At 47.6% G+C, this 21,583-nt stretch overlaps 1 protein-coding gene across 2 annotated transcripts in view; it reads right to left on the reverse strand.

The window, feature by feature from the left end:
• ST6GAL1 (ST6 beta-galactoside alpha-2,6-sialyltransferase 1) overlaps nt 1–21,583 on the reverse strand; it is a 118,857-nt gene that overhangs the window by 31,744 nt on the left and 65,530 nt on the right. Inside the window, exons 2-3 of one of the 2 annotated variants that reach the window (XM_049629534.1) lie at nt 18,226–18,383; nt 1,610–1,745 (exon numbers count right to left, since the gene is read on the reverse strand). The gene's annotated coding sequence lies outside the window, so the exon portion shown is untranslated. Of the gene's footprint in view, nt 1–1,609; nt 1,746–10,234; nt 10,283–18,225; nt 18,384–21,583 lie in introns of those variants that run through there. The other variant, XM_049629536.1, reaches the window with a different exon arrangement.

The following is a 21,583-nucleotide window of genomic DNA, read 5'->3' on the forward strand; positions in this document are numbered from 1 at the left end:
AGGAAGGAAGGAAGGAAGGAAGGAAGGAAGGAAGGAAGAAGGGAGGGGAAGGGGAGGAGAGGGGAGGGAAGGAAGAATTTCCAAAGTTGCATGTGTGACTAGAAAGCAGTGCAGTAAGTTGGGACTTAACTCTTCTATGTATGAGTGAAATGAAACAGGAGGTAGGGAGGTAGGACCTGATTCACTATCTAGAAGCTGAGGCTTGGAAGGAGCTGGTGGTCACCTTCTGGCCATCACCTACTGTCCCAAGGTTGAGGGTCTCAAAAAAGAAGACCTCCTCCAAAAAGCCCGGCACAACAGTCCTGCCACTTTAAGACAGCCTCAGCCTTCAGGGTCATGGCCCCAGTGCACTCATCGGAAAGCTTACCTCAGGGCTCCCCAGGTCTCCTAACACCACCCTCTGTTCAGGCTCCAAGTCCAAAAACTGGCTGGAGTTTCTGGTCATGAACACAGAGTATTTCAAGACCCTTTTTCCTCTCTCCTGCTGTTCTGACGAGACAGGGACTAAAGCAGTTCCATCTAAGCAGCCCAAACTGAAGGAAAGGAGTAGTAAAATTTTCTCCCCTGTTTCTCTGGGGAAACACACCAAGCTTTGGATTTTCCAGACGTCTTAGCCCCTGGGCCTTTGCACTGCCATAGTCTCTCACTTGTCCACTTGCCTGTCAACCAGACAGAGTTTCCTTTCTGCTTCTGCCCTCCCATGGAACCCCATCGGGTTTATATCAGGTGCTAAGCAATGTTCACTTTTCCTGCTGACCCCCTGCTAGAGGGGAACCCCTCCTGGCTCATTCCTGAAACCCCAGTGTCCCACACAGGACCTGAAACTGACTGGGTACTCAATAAAGGCTTACTGAACTGATGGGACTAAGTCAATAAATCTTTGCTACCCCCACCAGGCTTCTAGAAGAACAGGAACAACCCACATTATCACCTACAAAGAACAAGCCAGGGGCCTTTGGGTGGCTCAGTTAGTTAAGCAGCCGACTTCTGCTCAGGTCATGATCTCGTGGTTCATGAGTTCGAGCCCCGCATTGGGCTCTGTGCTGACAGCTCAGAACCTGGAGCCTGTTTCGGATTCTGTGTCTACCTCTCTCTGCCTCTCCTCTACTCGTTTTCTCTCTCTCTCTCTCTCTCTCTCTCTCTCTCTCTCTCTCTCCCTCCCTCTTTACACACACACACACACACACACACACACACACACATAAATAAATAAAACATTAAAAATTATTTTTCAATAATAAATAAAAAGAACAAGCCAACACTAAACCAACAGTAAGAAAACCCCGGTCAAAGTAAGGTTCCTGCCCTGGTTTGCTCATCACTACATGCCCGGTACCAAAGGAAGGACTTGGCACAAAGTAGGTGCTCAAAAAAGGTGGGCTGAATCACAGAATAACTTCAAGTCTCCCACTTCCCATTTATAAAAACAGGCAAACCACCTATTCCCACCACTCACCGAATCGGAACACATAATACATGAGGAAAACAGCGAAGCCGCAGTGAGACATCGAGACCCTGTGACTCCTGGCCCCATATTCTACCACCCCATTTCTTAATTAGGAATGTACCCCTTTGCTGCTCCATAGTCCAAGCTTCCAGGTCTCCTTACCTGCTCCCGGCTAATCCCCCTGGGGCTGCAGGCCCGGCAGGTCCTCAGGAACCAGCACTATTCTCCATAGGAGGAAGGTTGGCTTTATGGGGTCTGGAGGCCAAGGCTCATTTTTCTCAGGATGATCAAAACACATCTGCAAAGGCCAAAAAAGAAAAAGAAGCAAAAAAAAAAAAAAAAAAAAAAAAAAGAGGAGGTTAAGAGCTGGTTTCCAGGAGGGGCAGGGTTAAAGATTAACAAGGTGGTCAAGCACCTCTGAGAGTCTTTTGACTCAATCCAGGAAGCCCAGAGGGCTCAAAAAAAGAAACACAAAGAGACAAGAGCCCATTACAGGTGCTGAGCTCAGGGTTGGGAATAGCAGAGAAGTCCTGGAAACAGACCTATATTAGATAAGAACATGCTAGAAGGATAAAGCAGGCACCACAGAGCAACCTGGGAAAGAAAAGGATTGTTTAGTCACTGGTGTAGGGGTAAGTAGCAATTTGGGGAGAGAAGATTCAGCTCATCCCTAAATACACTCTAGACAGATTTTTCAAAGTTATTTCTTATCGGGGCACCTGGGTGGCTCAGTCGGTTAAGTGTCAGACTTCAGCTCCGGTCATGATCTTACAGTCTATGAGTTCGAACCCCACATCAGGTTCTGTGCTAACAATTCGGACCCTGAAGCCTGCTTCAGATTCTGTGTCTCCCTCTCTCTCTGCCCCTCCCCTGCTCATGCCCTGTCTCTCTCTGTCTCAAAATAAATAAAAACATTAAAAAATATATTTTTAAGTTATTTCTTATCAAAGAACACTTAGTGATATGTGAAATTTCTATCAGTATAATGCTAACTGGAAAAAATAGGTTGTAAAACTATATATAATATTCTAGTCAAATCCAAAAAATAAAAATTTTAATGTACATGTGAAAGGACTAGAAAAAAACAAAACAACACTGGATGGTAGAATAATGTTTTCAGCTTTTACAATTTTTTGTATGTTCCAAAATTTCTAAAACGTATATGCATTACTCTTAGAGTTGGAACACTATTACAAAAATAAATAAAATTTTAAAAAGCTACAAACAGAATTCGATATTCGAGCGTCTGACTCTTGACTTCAGCTCAGGTCATGATCTCACGGCTCATGAGTTTTTGAGCCCTGCAGCCCCATGTCAGGTTCTGTGCTGACCGTGCAGAGCCTGCTTGGGATTCTCTCTCCCTCTCCCCTCTGCCCCTTCCTCGCTCACTCTCTCTCTCTCTCTCTCAAAATAAATATATAAACTTTAAAAAAAAGAAAGAAAGGAAATATACATATATAACACAATATTAATTAACTTAAAATATACAAGGTAATACGTAATAATATACAAAATGTATAGATAATTGTGTATGAATTTATGTAGCAACAGGGGGAAAATTCTTCAAACACTGTAACAAAAAAAAAGTGAAACAGAGAATGTTATCTGTGCATCCATCGTTGTGACTAAAAGTTACTCACGTCCAAATATCTAGGAAAAAAATGTACCTGACTGAGACCTGATGAGCAACTGGTGAGCAGAGAGAAGTTCTCATCTTTCAGTCTGACTTCCTTTATTACGCTTCTTATGCTACTGGCAAAACTGTTAGGGACAACACTGAAAGTACATTTCAACCTTGTGTATCAACCCCACGCACACTATTGGGCTGGCCTTGAAGCCTGTCCTGGAAGATGCAGCGTTAACAGAACTCAGAGGAAGCCAGAGTGGCCACAACTCCCTCCCTCCCTTGACCCAGGAGGAGACACCCGCCCGCCTTGCAGGCCTGGGGTTCATACCAGCAGGAGGACAGCTGTGGGCGGGCCCTGGGTATGTCACACAGGGCAAAAGCGAGAGGTGCCTTGTGGTGTTCCTTGTCAAAAACTCAGGGGGCTCCTTATCAGATCAAAGAACTGGCGCCCAGGCACTCCTGGTCAAGTCCTAAAATAGCTCTGAGACCTCTTCCTCTTTTCATGTCATGTATGTTTCCTTTGTGGCATAAGACTTTGTAATTACGCATGCGTTCGTATGATTATCTGATTACCAGCTGCCTCCTCTGCTAACAATGTAAACTCCTTAAGTAGGAGCCTTCTCAGACTTCTTCACTACCATCTTCAGTGCCTGGATGAGTGTCTGGCACCTGGGAAGCACTCGATAATTATTTGTTGAATGAGTGAAAGATTACCAGGCCTTCAGAGGTCTATGCTTCCCTCAGGCCACACTGATGGAAACGGTTCTTTCTCTTCTTTCTTGGCACCCTCATGAGGAACACTGAGGGTAGCCCCCTGCCCTCTAGGTGACGCCTCTTGCCTATGAGTGCTGATTCGCTGCCAACCCCCCCCCCCAAGCTGCTAGACCATGTGACTTGTTTGAATTCAGGGCACAAATAGTTAATGCAAATCTTCCTGTCCCTATCGATTGCACCTGTTCAGAACAACTCGCCCTCCTAGGATGTAACAACCACTCTCTGCCCGATTTCCAAAAACCAAGTAGCTGAAACAAAAGTGGCCCAATTGTTGATGTCCATCTACCATAGGTGAGGAGAGTCTTCCAGAAGTAGTCACTGCTGCTCGTAAGGCTGCAGTGGTGGTGAACCTCAACCAGCTGCAGGAATTAGAATCCTCAATTCTCTGGGTGAGAAACTTTGGCCATCAGCTACCATTTATTTGGTACTAGCCGTGTGCTCAGCATGCAGGGGTTGAGGTTAAGAGCTCTGGGATTACACAGATTGGGGGCAAGAGTCCAAACTCTCTCACCAGTTACGTGACCTCTGGCAAGCTACTCAACCCTCTAAGACTCAGCTTCTTTATCTGCAAAATGGGAGTAATAATAAAAGACCCTATCTCATAGGATTGTTTAAGTAATCAGGTAAGGTGATACGCCCATAGCGATTACGATAGGCTTGTGACAAAGACCATAGGCATCACTTCATTTACTCCTCACCATCCCCTCCGGTGCACCCCATGACTGTCCCAGATTACACATGGGTAAGCTGAAATAGGGAAGAGGAGTAATTTCTCAGAGTAACTCAATTGTGGCATTCCAAATGCCCTGTGCTCTTGCACCCTTTGTTGCCCTGCAAGTAAATTTCCTTCTGATGGAATGTCTTTTCCTCCCCTGTTCACACGGGGCCACACCCACTCAGTCCCCCACCATCCCCTGCACCAGTTTATGTGTCCCTGGACTCTGAAGACTTTCTTGACTCCCCCCACAGAGATCCATACAACTCCACTGTGCCTGTTCTGGCTCTCATCACACTACGTGACATTTAGCTGTTTGCAGGTCTGTCCCACCCAGACGGAGCATTCCTTTAAGGTGTATTTCGGGCCACCCCACATCTAGCCAGGTTCTGAACCATAAGTGGGACGTGCTCAGTTGTGTCTGAATGAAACAGCGAAGCTAGCTCTGACACCACCCTTCCCCATTCCCCATGCCCTTCAACGATCAGATCCAAACTCATCCTCGCACCCGCCTGTCACCTTCAATTGTGAGAATCCCCTTTGCAGCACTGTCACTGCAGAAGCTTATTTTGTCTGTTGGATACACAGAGTGAGAGGGAATTTACCACCTCCTGGGGGGCGCATATAGCTTTGTGAACAGCTCTGCCCCTTAGAAGGTCTTAAAATGAAGAGAAATCAGCTCCCCCATAAAAATAAACTAGGGGGTTAAGCTCTGCTTTTTGGAACCACATAGATTCAGAATGAGAACCACGATGACATGTGGCGCCTGTGCTCAGTGCTGAGAACTTCACGTGCACCAGCTCATTTCATCCTCACACAACCCCATGCAGACCTCACCACCTGCTACCAGCATCGGTGAAGTCATTTCGCCTCCACCGGGACACTCTTCTTCACCCCTTGAATATTTTTGCAGCTGGCTCACTGTAATTCTCCCCACGCTGTTTCTGTCCTGACTCGTGGTGATATCAACATCCACCTATAGAACAGTTCTAGTCCCTGGTCTCTCAGTGAATCTCTTCTACTCCAGTGATCGTGCCTTTAGCCACTCACCCCCAAGGTCATATCTCCGATCTTATCATTTTCATAAAAGACTCCACAGTCTTGATTTTCAGGACCACCACCCCCACACACCATTCCTATCTTTGTAGCTTTGTCCAACTAGTTCTGACCTCCAACTGTCTTCTGTGGTTCCTCCTACGACCTTCTCATGGTCTCGCACTTCCTTCACAGCCTCACTTCCCTTCCTTCCCAGATTAAACTCCACAGTCACTCATTAAATTGAGCTCCCCCATCACACAATATTGGATAAACCCCAATCCTGGTTAAAGCCAACTCTCTGTGCCCCTCCACACCTGCGAGCATACAGCTGCATATGTAAAGAAAATCAAAAAACGATACTTAGTGGAGTTTGCCTCAAGTTCATGATCATAAACTGCCTCCTTTATGCTTCCTAGTAATCACATGCTACTTTTCTAGTCAATTCACCTACCACTCACCTAGAGGACTATGTGACTTCATCCCCATGAAAAGTCCCCTCATCTTCCCCTTTCCTTGGTGAACGTGCTACTTACTCATAGAGAGAAAGGAAGCTACCAGAATCGAATCACCACATGTGCACCTCTGTACCACAGCTATTCACCTTACCTGCATTTATGTCCAAATGATGTCTCGTTACTATGGATGAACTGGCTGCACCCAACACTTGCTGTACCCAACATTTGCTCCACTAGAACTCATATTTATTTTTTAAAATATTTTTTAACGTTGATTCATTTTTGAGAGACAGAGACAGAGTGCAAGGGGTGGGGGAGTGGCGAGAGCAGAGAGAGAGGGTGACACAGAATCCAAAGCAGGCTCCGGGCTCTGAGCCATCAGCATAGAGCCCGATGCGGGGCTCGAACCCACGAACCACGAGATCATGACCTGAGCCAAAGTCAGACACTTAACCAACTGAGCCACCCAGGCGCCCCAATGTGCCACTAGAACTTACATACTCTTCTCTGCTTAAGGATATTCTTCTATAAAATCTCCCCTTTTTCTTCTGCGTCATATGTATCCCTCTCTCAAAGACGATGCTTATCAGCACATAGACATGCTATTGTTTCTCCTATCTTAAACAAACATACAAACCCCTCTTGGTTGATGTGAGGCAACATGAAACACACAGCACCACCTACGAAAAACTCTCATCCAAAATGTTTCACCTGTTATATAATCAAGCCCTTACATGTCATTCCAGTTTTGAGAAAACACGGGCGAAAGAACAAGTTAAATGACACCACAGACAGAAGCCAGAAAGCAGGGCATTCTACAGAACTGAACTAGTTTCATCAACAGGTCAATGGGCATGAAAAACAAACACCTTAAAAGGCAAAAATGTCATATGCAATATGCAGACTTTGCTTGAATTTTGATTTGAACAAAATACCACCAGGGACAAATGGGGTCCCATTATCAAATGGGGATATCTGAATATAGATCTGGTATTAAATGATATTAAGAAATCATTGTTGGGGTGCCTGGGTGGCTGAGCCAGTTAAGCGTCTGACTTCAGCTCAGGTCGTGATCTCATGGTTCGGTTCATGAGTCTGCACCCTGCATCGGGCTCCCTGCTGTCCGTGCAGAGTCCACCTCAGATCTTCTGTCTCCCTCTCTCTCTGTCCCTTCCCCCCTCATACTCTTACACTGTCTCTCTCAAAAATAAATTTAAAATTTTTTTTTTAAAAAAGAAATCATTGTTAATTCTGTTAGGTATGATTATATATGTGTTTTTTTTAAAACAGTCCTATGCATGTGAAGTAGAGATGAAATCTACAACACTTCAGCCACAAAACAGATGAAGCAAATATGAAAAACACGTAATGTCATTTTTTCAAGTGTGTTCAAACTAGGCTAGGTCAGAAATAAGAGAGACCTGCAGACTCTTCTTGGACAATATCGTTGGGTGGGAGTGGGCAGAGTTTAAGCTCGAACAAAAAAAAGCACGGGAGACAATTTTTTCTGTTTTGCTGAAGGAATTCGCTGAAAAAGACACATGACTTTCCAACGGTCACACATTTCGCCGTGGCGTACGTTCTACATTATAATCGCCATTTCCCTGTCCCTCCTGCGTAACTTCTTGACCTCATTTCACCTTCCAGCTGCTGCCCTCTTTCCTTCGCAGTAAAACTCCTTGAAAGAACGTTGTACAGTCACGGTTTCTAATTTTCCTCTTCCCATCCTCACTTGAACCCACCCCAGCAGGCCTCCGCCATCTCCAGGAAACGGCTCTTGTCTACGTCACCAAAGACCTCCGTGACCTCCATGCTGCTAAGTAAATGGTCAGTGCTCAGTTTGCACTGTTTGGCTCCTCAGGAGTATTTTGCAAAGTTGGTCATTTCCTGCTTCTGGCTTCCAAAACCTACACGCTCTCCTGGTTTTTCTCCACCTTACTGGTCATTCCTCCGTAAATCTCCATTGCTAGTTCCTCCTCATCTCCCCCATCTCTGCACACGGAAGTGCCCCTGTGTTCTGCACTTGGCGTTGGCAACACTCGTTGTCTGCTTGTTGTGAGCACCTTGTGGTCGGGTCTATCCCTCCTCTACCCATTTTGCACTCAATCCATGCTTGCTGACATGCACCAGAATGAGATCAGAAAACAGGTTATGTCAGTGAGTTTCTGTGAAAAGGAAGTCCTTAAGAATTGAAAAAACACCAACAAAACAGCAGGGTCAGGATGGGGGTGTAGAATAAAATATTATACTCACTTGACCATTTCCCTATCACCTATTACCAGTGAGGGGAGGCAGCACTGCCCAGAGCACTGATGGTCAGACTTCGAGCATATCACAGTTATCAATAACTGGGGTGCCTGGGTGGCTCAGTCGGTTAAGCGCCCCACTTCAGCTCAGGTCATGATCTCACGCCCCGTGAGTTCGAGCCCCGCATCGGGCTCTGTGCTGACAGCGCAGAGCCTGGAGCCTGCTTCGGATTCTGTGTCTCCCTCTTTCTCTGCCCCTTCCCTGCTCACACTCTATCTCTGTCTCTCTGTTTCTCTGTCACTCAAAAATGAATAAACATTAAAAAAAAAAAAAAGAACTATCAAATTACTTATTGAAATGCAGATTCCTGAATTCTCCCTCAGTCATTCTGATCCAAGTGGTCTGGGATGGGGCTCAGAGATGGGCATTTAGCAAGCACCCGTGTGATTCTGACACAAGTGGTCCCACCCACACATCATGCTCTGAGAAAAGGGCAGCTGAGGGCACCATGACTCAAAGTGAGATCCGCAGTTAAGGCTAGTCTGAGAACGCTTTCGCAAGATCCGGGATGGATTCTAGGATAGGAATCTAATGTAATCAACTTTTATACTAATTCGAAGAAGTAATTTTATGCCTATTGATTCTAACAATAACTTTAAGAGTATTCCAATAATTCCTCTTCATTGCATTTTAGAAGCTATTGATGTGGGAGAGGTTGGCGGGAAAGAAAAGGATTCTTCACAGATGGTGCGAGAAGCCCTGGCTTGGGAGAAAGGGTTCACGCTCTGTCATCTCAAAAGCCCAGATTCAAATCCTGACCTTTCTACCTGTCAGTTATATGAGGTTAGACCAGTCCATCAGCTTCTAATAAGCCTGTGTCTTCATCTGTAGAGGATGGATAATAATACTTTAAAAATTCACCCCTGCAGGGTTATAGCGACAACTTAATGATAGACTTCATCGCTTTGTTCCAGCTAATAATTGTTGAGCTTTTTCACCACGTGCTGAGTACTCTACACAAGGGCCAAGCTCCTGTAATCCAGCAAGCTCATTTAATTCCTGAAGAACAGTCCCTGAGGCAGGTACCGCTCTCAGCAGCTTCCACAGTCCCCAGAGAGGTGGTCCAGGCTGCTGACTCATTCCCAGCCCCTGGCCACCAAGCTCTATTCATGGGAGCCAGCAGAGGTCAAAAACTTAATAGTTGTGTCAAAATATTTCTGACAAGTCACAAATCTGCTCAAGCTAGAAACATGTTAAGCCACAGGAAACCAACTTGCAGTTAGTAAACCTGCGAAGCGAGTGAAAGGAAGCCTCCAGAAAGATTCACAGGGGGGTCTGAGTAGCTGTGCTTTTGCAAGTGTTTACCTGAGGGCCAGAGCAGCTGCGGAGGAGCTCGTGGTGGGGAGGGGGAAATCCTGCCCGGATCAAAGCCCCAGAGATAAAGGGGCTTTCACTCCTGCTTGCCCCAAATGTTCCAGACCCAGGCTGCAAAAAGTGTCTCTTCATGGAGATAAGATCTTTTCCCAGCCAGGCAGGCACTAACGGAGAAGGAACACCTGAGTACATTTCCCTGAGGTTTTTCCAAAAGCATGAGAACAGAGCTTTGTGGGTGGGTATCGAGTCCCCACCACAGACAGGTTGCCCTGTGGTTTCTGACCAGAGCCAGTCACCCTGAACGGGTAAGGAGAGCTCTGAACTCAGGATTCATGGAGCCACGGCAAAGGGAAATCACCGGCCTTTTGCTACTGTCTTCAACCTTGCGCCTTTCAACGGTGGATGTATATTTGTAGAAATGTTTGCCTTTCTATTTGACAGGTGCCAGGCTGAAAGGGGGCACATCACACCCCTTCAGCTCCCTCTCCCTATGATGCCCACTGCCCAGGACAAGCAATCAAAGCCCCAGCCCCAGCAGGCATCTTGCCCCATCTTACCACACTGAGAACCACCGTGCACTCCACTCCATCCGAGCTGAGCCAAGGAAGGAGCAAAAGGGCCTATAAGGAGGGTTAAATAAATACTGCACACCTCCCAAGCAACAGGTCCACCCCTTTTTCCTCCACACTTCAACCCACACCCAACAGAGAAGCAGAGAGAAAAGAAAATGGGCCTACCTCCTCCTCAGGAAATGGAACTGTTTCATCTCCCCTTAATAGTTAAAAAAAAAAGTAAGTTTATATCACAGAAGTCTCTACACCTACAAAAAGGTATAGGGAGTAACACAATGAACCTGTTTTCAGAACCCAGCTCCAAGGATTACCAACATTTTGCCAACTTCGTGTTATCTCTTTCCCCCTTTTTTTTCTCTGGAGAAATTTAAAGCGAATGCCAGCTCCCCTATCTTCTCCATTGGGGTTCCATAAGAAAATTAAGCCCTGATGTCCTACGTATGACATCCGTTTACGTAATGAGTTAACTTACCTCCCTGGCATCCAGAATGGTATCAGCTATGTGCCATCCTTGGGAGAAGTGGGACCATAGGCCCTCGAATAATTTTCCATGGAGCTTAATTCTCTATAATATAACTCACACTCACACACACACACACACACACACACACACACACACACATCCACGCACACACACGCACTGGGTCTGTGAGAGGATATGTGAGGATATATATATAAAACCCCGATACCATTATCACTTAATATCCAATCCACTTTCAAATGTTTCCCAGTTCTCTCAAAAGTGTCTTTGACACTAAATTCCTTAAACGAGGATCCAAACGAGGTGGGCACATTTTGTTTGGATGATCTACCACTCTCAACTCCTTTTAATGTGAAATCGCTCCCCACTCCCGGATTTTTCCTTTTCAGGACATATATTTGTGGAAGAAACTAAGTCATTTGTCCCAGGAATGTGCCTAGAACGGAATCCTGCGGAGGACCTCCTTGCGGTATTGTTTAACTTACTCCTCTTTGTTCTGTGTTTCCTTCCTGTAAACGGAGTGTTGGATTTCAAGGCCTGTTGGGATTCAGTGGTTTCAAGTTGAATGGTTCTCCCAAGTTGTTTATATGTAGGAGGGCCTAAGTCCTGGTTGCCTGGGAGAGTGCAGGGTGAGGGACACGGGGAGAGGCCTGAGCTCCCCCACTTTGCAGAAGTTCCAGAGTTAGTGAGAACATCATACATAAGTGTTTACAGTCTATACTGTGATCCAGCCAGCGACACGGCAATGCAGACACCAGCCAGAAACCCCACACTCCCCAGAATGTGCCTTCCAGTGAGGGGATAAGTGAAGAGTAAAACAAAACAAATACGTATGTCATGTTTTGGAAGTGGATAACCACTGTGCAGAAAGTTAACGCAGGGGAGACGGATAGGGACCCCAGGGTGTATGGGAGAAGGATGGAGTTCAGTGTTCAACTGGATGGTCCAGTGTTCAACTGGATGGTGAGAAAGCCTCACTGAGAACACGGCGCTGGTGCAGACAGACTGGAGGGAGGTGAAAGGAGTGGGTCATGCAGATTTCTGAAGGAAGGGGATTTCAGGTGGACGGAACAGCAAAAATCCCTGGGCAGGGGCAGGCCTGACCTGTTTCAAGAACAACACGGAGGCCAGAAACAGAGCAGAGCGAGAAGGGGAGCAGAAGATGAGGTCGGGAGCGTAGGAGCCAGATCACCTAGGGCCTTAGACAGGTGTAGGATTCCAGCTTACATTCTGAGTAAGACCTGGCCGACCTATGTTTGCAAGGGATCATTTGGGCTGCTGAACTGAGAAGCAAATGTGGTAGGCAGCAGCCTGAAGGAGGTTAAAAAAAAAAAAAAAGAAGAAGAAGAAGAAGAAGAAGAAGACTTTTCAAGAGTCCATTGTAACAACCCAGGTGCAAACAGCCCATGAACCACTTACTCTTTACTGGGTGCTAGCAATTTAGAGATATAACCAAATGTGATCCTCTTTTAGAAACAAGAAGGAAGTTCTGAGAGAGTTTAAGCCATTTGCTCAAGATGCCATTGTCAGTGGTCAAACTAGATTATTCTAACTGCCCAAACTGCTCTGCTGTCCAACAGATGTCTCTCAGGACCCTTTAAAGAGCTCCTAAGAGCCTGGCTGCTTTACCAGGTCAACTACTGGTGCTGGTCACCATCCTGGGCCCTCTGGTGACACCTCTTTACTCTGCCCTGATCTCCACTCCTTAACCCCTCAGTGTGCAAACCTCACCCTCATCTGTACCTTAGAACCTGAACTTCCTGTCCCTAGAGACCTTGAACCCCCAGAGGGTACTTCAGCCAGCCACAATACCTCCAAGAAGCAGTCCATGTGTCCCGGCTTCCAGAAACTTTCACCACAATGGGCGCCCCCACACCACTTTTTTTTTTGTGTGTGTGAGAGAGAGAGAGAGAGAGAGAGAGAGAGAGAGAGAGAACGAGTTGGGGAGGGGCAGAGAGAGTGGGAGAAAGGGGATCCAAAGCAAGCTCCGTGCTGACAGCAGAGAAGCAGGCTCCGTGCTGAGGGCAGAGAGCCCGATGCGGGGCTCAAACTCACAACCATGAGTTCATGACCTGAGCCGGAGTCGGACGTTCAACCAACTGAGCCACCCAGGCGCCCCGAGGGCTCCCCTTTCTTGCTTTGTGCCAACTGTGCTGCCACTTAATCCTGTAATGACTCCTCTCCCTGCTTCTCATGTCAGGGATGGCTGGCTGCCCCACCAACATCCGGATCCTGCTGCCATTCAGAGTTGTTGAAAGTGGCGGCCCACCCAGGGGTTCCATTTTCCAGCAAGCGCACATGCACACTCATACACACTCTGTCCCGAGGTGGGACAGGTGGCCTACGAAATGGGATCCAAAATAACAGGTGCCTCTGCTAGGCCAAGATGACTAGGAAGTGTAGCTAGCATCACCCTAACCGAGCTTCTTGGTAGAGACCTCCCGCATCCTTATTCCTACTCCTCTGGGAGCATCAGCAGAGTTCTCTGCAGTAGATTCTTCCATCATCCCAGGACTTCCCCGAGCACAGTGGATTAACAGAAGCTCTCCTTAATGTATTAAAAGCCAGAGGTTCCTGAGTCCTCCATACCAAGTACCTTTCCGATTTGTTTCCCCCTGCTGTGATTCCCTGATGTGAAGGACAAAGGCAAAAGAAATGCAGACACAATTAAATTTCCTTATAACCTGCAGCCCACTGACAACTACTTGAGGCAGGCAGAGGATGCTTTCCTCCAGGAACTCCCGATTGTTTTAATGTTAATGCTCTCGTAGAGGCAAAAAACAACCTTAGCTTGACAGTAGCTAGGCCCCCAGGATCCTGTAAGTCTTCTGTAACATAGGAAAATCCTTCTGGAAACTTCCTTGGTTTCTACTGGCCCCCAACTTAAAAGTATATAATCACTTGCTCCTCAAAATCCCACTGCAGCTCTTTCTGCCCAAGGGTCCTATCCCCATGCTTTAATTAAACCACCTTTCTTGCACCAAAAAAAACGTCTCAAGATTTCTTTCTTGACCGTCCGCTCCCGGTCATCAAATCACATCAATCCCCAGGTTTTAAAAGATGCTATCAGCCACATTTAATTAAGAATGTGGGTTCTTACTTGTCAAATGAACAAAGATATTGCTGCCGGTAAGAGGTTCTGTTCAGCATGAGATTGCCATTGTTATCACAATCGGTTGGTAAAATTCCAGCATGATACAAAGAAATGGACGATTTCTTTGCCCTGGACAGGTTTGTTTTGTTTTGTTTTGAATAAATGTGCTTCTGCCATCTGGCTTTTTGAAATCCTCCAAGAGTCTCGTGGGCGAGGAATGCTGGTTTGTGTGGCCTGAAACTTACCCCAATAAACTCATGACTTTCTGATCCCAGCTGGCCTCCTGAAAAACAGGTTTTATTGGTTGGCTAGATATGTAGGGTACTTAAAAAAAACTACCCACAACTGCCCTCAACTAGGCAGAATTAAGTCATTCTATGCTTATCTGGAAGAATCTGGCCCCCAAGTGCTTAAAAGTCAGGAGCCCAGCAATATAAAACCAGATTTTTATTGACTGCCAGATCAAACAGATACAGGTCTCTCACCCATCATCTCAGTGCTCAGCAGCTGTAGGCAGGCAGCCATTACATCAGAAAGACACCCTGCTCTGGGACAGAACAGAACTGTCACAGCTGAGCACAGTAACTAGGTGGCCCAGAATTCTCACTGAAGAGCAAAGGGGGACCAGATGGCAACAACACACGAGGGAAAGAGTTCTACTGAAAGACCAAAGATGAAGAATTTTCTCTTAAATCCTGATACCGAGGGTCTGATGACCCACATCTGTCTCTTCGAGCCCCAGTTTAACTGTCTTTAGTGAGAACAACGATGTCTGCTAATGTTGTCTTAAACATGATGGTCACCAGGAACTCCTCGGCTGGAGATCGTGCCAGGGGCTGTTTATTCTTCCCTTCCATTTTGGCTTTACCCAACCAGACAGGAGAATGGCAGGGCCAGAGTTGCTGACATTCCCCGGAGCCCAGAGTCAGTGAAGGGAGCTGCTGTTCTTAGAGGCGGCCACCAAGGTGATGAAATGTTTACCTCTCTCACCTTGGCAAATTGATCTCTTTCCTAGGACCAGCCCAAGGCCAACTGGGCCACCATACAAAGAGAAAAGGGAAGAGAATGTAGAGGAACGAGGATTTGATCAAGTCTGTCCTCAGGGTATACCCTACCCCTAGTCCCACAGCCATAAGAGTCAGTGTAGGTGAAAGGAACCACTCAGGTACTACTTTTCCAAATCACCTGGGAATTAACATCACCTAGGATGCATCTAAAAATATGGATGGCAGGGGTGCCTGGGTGGCTCAGTCGGTTGAGCATCCAACTTCAGCTCAGGTCATGATCTCATGGCTCTGAGTTTGAGCCCCACATCAGGGTCTGTGCTGACACACACACAGAGCCTGGAGCCTGCTTTGGATTCAGTGTCTCCCTCCCTCCCTGCCCCTTCCCCGCTCACGCCCTTGCGCATGCGCGGGCGCATGCTCGCTCCCTCTCAAAAATAAATAAACAAAAAAATTAATAAAAATACAGATGTCCAATACTGTCCTCAGTAGATTCTGATCTAATTGGTCTAGACCAAAAGAGGCCTGGAAAATATGAACGTTCACAGGAGGGTGGTCTCAGGCAGAGTGGGAGGAAGCCATGCTAGTTTAGGCTAAGCGTGAAGTCGGGGGATGAGCCAAAACCATGGCCTCAAGCGTGTGCAGTCCCTGCTTAGCAGAGGCTCCTCCACAACCCGAGGAGTCTGCTGTCCCTTTGTGGCCCGGAGTTACTGAGAAGGGGGCGGGGCTTCAGTCCAGGGTTTTAGGAATCTCAGGCCAATCTGTTGTCAATTCTGGGCTCCCCGCCCCAACGGGAAATATGAACAATTCAGGTCTGTCCTGAGGTCAGAGGCGGGGAGTCACGACTACCAGAGAGAGTGCTAATTGCCCTGGCATCAAGGTGTGTGTTTCTTTCACCTTCTCTCCTCCCAGCTGTGAACCTGACTTAGGTCACCAGATCACACAGGTAGCAATGTAGCTAAAGTATAATCTAACGGGCAAAGGAGTGTGCTCCATTCTGGGCAATCACAGACAAGGGCTCACACTCAACTTCTACTCCTCGCGAATGGTCATTTTCTCCTAGAGGGGAAGGGCTGGTATTCTGGAGTTTTCTACATTCACTTCCCTCCCCACCACACATACACAGAGACCAGTTTATAGCTGCACCTATTTGGTGCTTAATGGAGCAAGCAGACGGTGGACAGTTTGGATATTTTTCTTTCGGGGCCAGATCCACAAATCTCAGCCCTAATTAATCTCACCCCCAAACCTCCCTACTTGGTCATTCCCTCCCTTCGTTTCCGGGATCCAAGGGCATGCCCATAACCAGCCCATCTCCATAGAGGAAGCTTCCCAGACTCTCCAGGCTGGAGCCCTCGCCGTGTAGACTCCTACCACACTCCCGACCTAGGTGAATGCTCTCTTACAGGCATTCCAGGTGCTGGGAGTAAGGGGTGGGTGGGGGGGAGCTGCTAATCTTATTCTCCTTCCAATCAGAGATAGGGCTCTATGGGGATTCTGCTGCTTCGGTACCGCTAAGCACAAGGCGTACAAACAGTACTCAGTATCCGGACCAGGGCTCACCGCCCGGGCTTGTAAATGTGTTGTGTTGAGGGTGGAAGGTGGTTAATTTTTACATAAGAAAATGATTTCAGACTTGAACCAAAATCACCAGTGAACACGAAGCAACTACTGGGCGTGCATCCCTATACAGAGAGAGAGGAAGACAGAGAAGTCACCATGACTGCTGTTGGTGGCTCCCTATGTGCCAGGCACTGTGCTAAACCTGCACGCAGAACCGTTCATTCAGCCCCAACGGCCACCCTCCGAGGTTGGCGCGGTTATCTTTTCCATTTCGCAGAGAGGGAAGCTGATTTTTCAAGAAGCGGGAAGGCTTTGACTGATAAATGGCACTGCCAAAACGACAATCCAGGACTGTCTGAATGCAAAGGCCATGCTCTCAGTACCTCTTCGCCAGTGACCATCTCCTTGGACCTGTGATTCTCTCAGCCACAGCTGTGCCTGCCTAACCCCAGAAGCAAATGGTTTCAGTTAATAAGGAAACCAGCAGTATTGAGTTCTAAGCCCAGGGCACGCTTAGGATGCTACACACTTTATCTGTCAAACTGGATCTTTCAGCAGCCCTGGATGGCTGCTGTTCTCACAGTTGACCTTTGGCATTTACAGGGTCAACATTTGAAATTTTGACTATTAGAGAACAACCCCATGGTCCTAGACATAAAATAGGCTGATTTTGCTCATGAATGAATATGAAGTATGTGCAACAGAAAGTTGGCAGGGGCCAGTCCCTTAGTATGTGAAAGGGCTCATCCCCGGGCCATGACCCAGTGCACAGGGGGCTCTCTGCCCTCCATGCACTAGGAAGTGATGCAGATAACTGCCTGTGAACTACAGATCCCACAGAAATAAGATTGCTAGTCCGTGTTAAGCAAAGTTTATACTCGATGATGAATTTCTGCTAACAGATTTATAAATGCCCACAGCTCTATATTCACGAAATCAATCAGAGACAAAAATCACTTAAATGGTTCAGTTATGCACGGCCGCATGTACGGGGGAGCCTCTGTGCCCTGGTAGCACGTGCACGAGTCCTTATCTTAAAATTCTCAAAGATCAAGGGTACCTGGGTGGCTCAGTCAGTTAAGCGTCCAACTTCAACTCAGGTCATGATTTCGCAGTTCGTGAGTTCAAGCCCCGCGTCGGGCTCTGTGCTGACAGCTCAGAGCCTGGAGCCTACTTCAGATTCAGTGTCTCCCTCTCTCTCTGCTCCTCCCCTGCTCATACACTGTCTCTCTCTCTCCCTTAAAAATAAATAAATATTAAAAAAAAAAAAAAAGAATTCTCAAAGGTCTCAAGAGAACACTCTCATGAATGTTGAGCCTCCTGATCCAACTTTTTATAGACGAGGAACATGAGGCTTGGGGGAGTCCTGTAACCTGCCTGGGAAAGTCTGGCCCTGAAGCCAGTGAGCTTTCCCCCCTAAAGCCCAATAGCAAGTCAGCAAAAGGTTGTCAAATCCTGCATGCTGACCCAACCAAGGAATGTGACTTAAGAGGATGGAAAAAAAAGCAGCACCATGGAAGGAAGACAGCTGCCCCCCGGGCCGCCACAGTCCCTCCTGCCCCCAACCAGTGCTGGCCTAGGAATGGCTGTGAACTTACCTTGTGACCACATCCATTTGGATCAATCAGTTCAACCAAGATGGAGGTAACTCTGGGCTCAGGCCCGATAACAGTAGGCCCAGAGGTAACGGCCATGCCGCTGCTCTCAAGATGCCCACAGTCTCAAGTACCGTGAGAAATCAGACAAGCGCCCAAATACCTAATGCACTATTTACTCTGTCTGTTTCCACACCCCTCCCCAGCCCAGAACGTGAGCGCCTGAACCAGTGAGTTACCTCGATGCTCCCAGAGACAAGGTCAGGGCCTGTGGCTCGGCTTCATGTGCCAAATAAGTGAGCGTTTTCTTCTTGCAAACAAGGTGTTCAAGAATCTTAGCCCAGGAGTAGGAGCCCACATCCAGCCCGGGATCAAAGCCTTCATGGACGGGGAAGACCTGGAGGACAGGAGAGAAACAGCACGGAGGTGGGCAAAGGGCAGGGCACCAGGGCACAGAGAGAGGTTCAGGTCAGCCCAAGCAGGGGCCCAAATCTGAGCAGCGGGAGGTGACACTGAAAGGGAGTCTCGGGCCTCACCCCGTGGCACCATGAGTAGCCTGGGTCTGGCGATGATCGGACACGTAGTGGAGAGCAGATAAAAAGCTTCAGAGGAAAGCAAAGAGCCAGCGGGAACTGTGCAAGGTCAGCAGGAATGGGGGGGTGGCGGGGTGGGTGCCATGGCTCACAACACCCCCTCCACTCCCTGAAGGTAAGCAGCCAACAAACGAGTACCAGCAGCTGCTCCTCCACCATCTACTTCGTGCCACGTGTGGGGCCAAGCAGCTGCCGAATCTTCACCATAACCCCACCATCAGGCAAGTAATTGCTGAACCCATGAACTGAGACTCAGAGAGGTTACAGGACTTGCCTGCAATCAACCTACTGTTAAGAGGCACAGCCAGGATCTCAACGCAGATTTGACTCAAGGCCCAGAGGCCAGGAAAACCCTGGGTGCAGCTTCCTGCGTGGGGCAGAACGAGGAGCAAGCCTGAGGCGAGGAAGACGTTCAGACTAGGCCCAGTCTGCAAGGGTGGTGCGAAACTTCACGGGAACCCAGCTTTGCAGCCAGACGAATCCAGACTTGGATCCCCGCTTCATTACTCATCCCTGTGATCCCAGGCAAATGAGATACGAGTACTCAGGGTCTCAGTTTCCTCCTTTGCAAAATGTGTGCAGAACCACCTACGTGACGGGACTGCTGTGAGGGTTAGAAGTAAGGAGCCTGCAGTGCCTGGCATGGGGCAGGTGCTTACGACACAGTGACTGGTAAACTTGGACCTGGCTTAGCTGCTATGGGTGGGGGAAGTCCTCATTTCTGAGAGGAGATGAATTTTCTGGGAGTGTCATGAGTCAATATTTCTCTTTGGCTACGTACAGGACCTTGATGTTCATCTCAACAAAACTAATGTCTGCTGCTTTCGGTGTTAACCCTTTCAGACACTGCTCCCCAGTCAAGAGAATCAGAATTTGGGACCCTCGATGAAGTGAGAGCCCAGGGGATGGTAGAGGGAAGGCTGGACTCCTGGAAAAGTCTGAAACCAGGTCCCAGTCGAGAGGTCCCTAGCTGTCCACCCAAATCACCGTGTGTCCTTGAAAGTCACTTATCCCCTGGAGCCTCTGTTTCCTCACAAGAAAAGTGACACTATTGTCATTTTCAATTTCTCCAAGACAGTGGTGTAACTTCATCACCTCTGCAACGCCATGGAAGTACAGCTCATGGGTAGAGGACCTTCCCATTTCAGAGAGAAAAAAAGAAACACTGTTGAAGGAACACCTACTTAAGACACTGAAGATTTCTTCTATTCAAGGGTCATTCTTATGAATTGAGGTGACTTGTGTTAGAAGAATCATGTCTCTGTGATTATCAGCATGAAAGCATAAACCTGTTCAATTCCCTCAAGAGCTGGTACCCCCAGAGCCCCTGCAGACGCAGGGGCAGGGGAGGGCTCTCTTCTCACCTCCAAGGAGCAGAGGGAGGGCTCACAGCCTGCACAGGAAAGGCCGGTACACCCAAATTCTCACAAGAAAGCCTACTACTGCCTTTTCTCTGGATTTTCCCTCAATTTAGAGAATAGTCCAAACTCACTCCCCTTCCCAGCCTCACCCTTAGGTCTCTTGCCGCTACTACGTGACCTGAGAAGAAAACAGGAAGTCAGTGAAGTGGTCCCAGGACAAAAAAACAGGGTAGGCAGAGAGCTCTGAGGTCCGGGAACCCAATATTGATTTCTTTGCTCAGTCAACTGCACCTGTGCTCTGAGCTGCATGTTGTAGGGTTTTCTGGCCTTCTTGCTTGGTGTTGAAATAACCTCAAGGGTACTCACCACCCCCACCTCCCACCAATCAAAAGCAGTAAAAAGAGAAAAAATACTTTGGGTTCTCTCTTGGTCTGTGAACAAACAGGTTATTTAGAGCCACAGCCCTCTTTTAAAAAATATATTTATTTTGAGAGAGAGAGAGAGCATGCACATGCATGGGCACAAGCAGGGGAGGGGCAGAGAGAGAGGGAGAGAAAATCCCAAGCAGGTTCCACACTCAGTGCAGAGCCCAACGCAGGGTTCAATCCCATGAACCGTGAGACCGTGACCTGAGCCAAAATCAAGAGTTGGACGCTCAACCAACTGAGCCACCCGGGCACTCCCTGTCCCTTTTTATATTGAGTAAATTTGGAGTGTATCCTGGACTTTTGAATAATATATTATGAGACGCTGAATCCTGCTAAAATTCTCTGGGGAAAAAAACGTTGATATTTTTCTTTATTTATTTAACAGACAACTAACCCACTTAGGTTCAGATTGAAAGTTCTGTCTCATCTCTTGCGACTGATCGCTTCAATGCCAGTTTGGTTTTCAAAGCCTTCACTGGGCTAATTGGGTCTGCCTGTCACGTAGGCAACTCTGGGTTTATCTGGGACCTGGTTGGTGTTACTGTTATAGTTAAGCTCTCAAAACCTTTGCTGTGCCTCTTTGGGTCTATTCCATGCCCACACACCTTGCAGCATGCCCGTGACTTAGATCAGTCCATGCGCAGAGTGAGTGGGGGCCCTTTTTCCAGTTCTCTCCTCTCAGGGATTTCCTCACACCCTCTGGTGGCTCCATTGCTGGGATCCTCTGGCTGGAAAGATGGGGCTATCCCAGAGTGGTAGCTTCCCACACCATCATGCAATTCCATGTGACAAAGGCCATGATGGTCATCATCCAAGTTTCGGGTCCAGTATCCTACACCTGCCTCTCAGGGCTCCCATGTTGTTTTTGCATTCTGTCCAGTTTTTTAGTTGTAAACACAGGGAGGTTATAGTTGGATTCCTTCATCTTGGCTGCCTTTTCTTCTCAGCAATTTTTACTTCTTAAAATTCCACTCATATCTCAAAGCTCCATTAAAATACCACTTCCTGGGACACCTAGGTTGCTCAGTTGGTTAAGTGTCTGACTACCTGATTTCAGGTCAGTTCATGATCTCGTGGTCATAACATCAAGCCCTGTGTCAGGCTCCACACTGAGCAGGGAGTCTGTTTACGATTCTCTCTCTCCTTCTGTCCCTCCTGCGTGCACACACATTCTCTCCCTGTCTCTCTCTCTCTCTCTCTCTCTCTCTCTCTCTC

Source organism: Panthera uncia, chromosome C2 (genome assembly GCF_023721935.1).
Source record: "Panthera uncia isolate 11264 chromosome C2, Puncia_PCG_1.0, whole genome shotgun sequence".
NCBI classification, from domain to species: domain Eukaryota; kingdom Metazoa; phylum Chordata; class Mammalia; order Carnivora; family Felidae; genus Panthera; species Panthera uncia.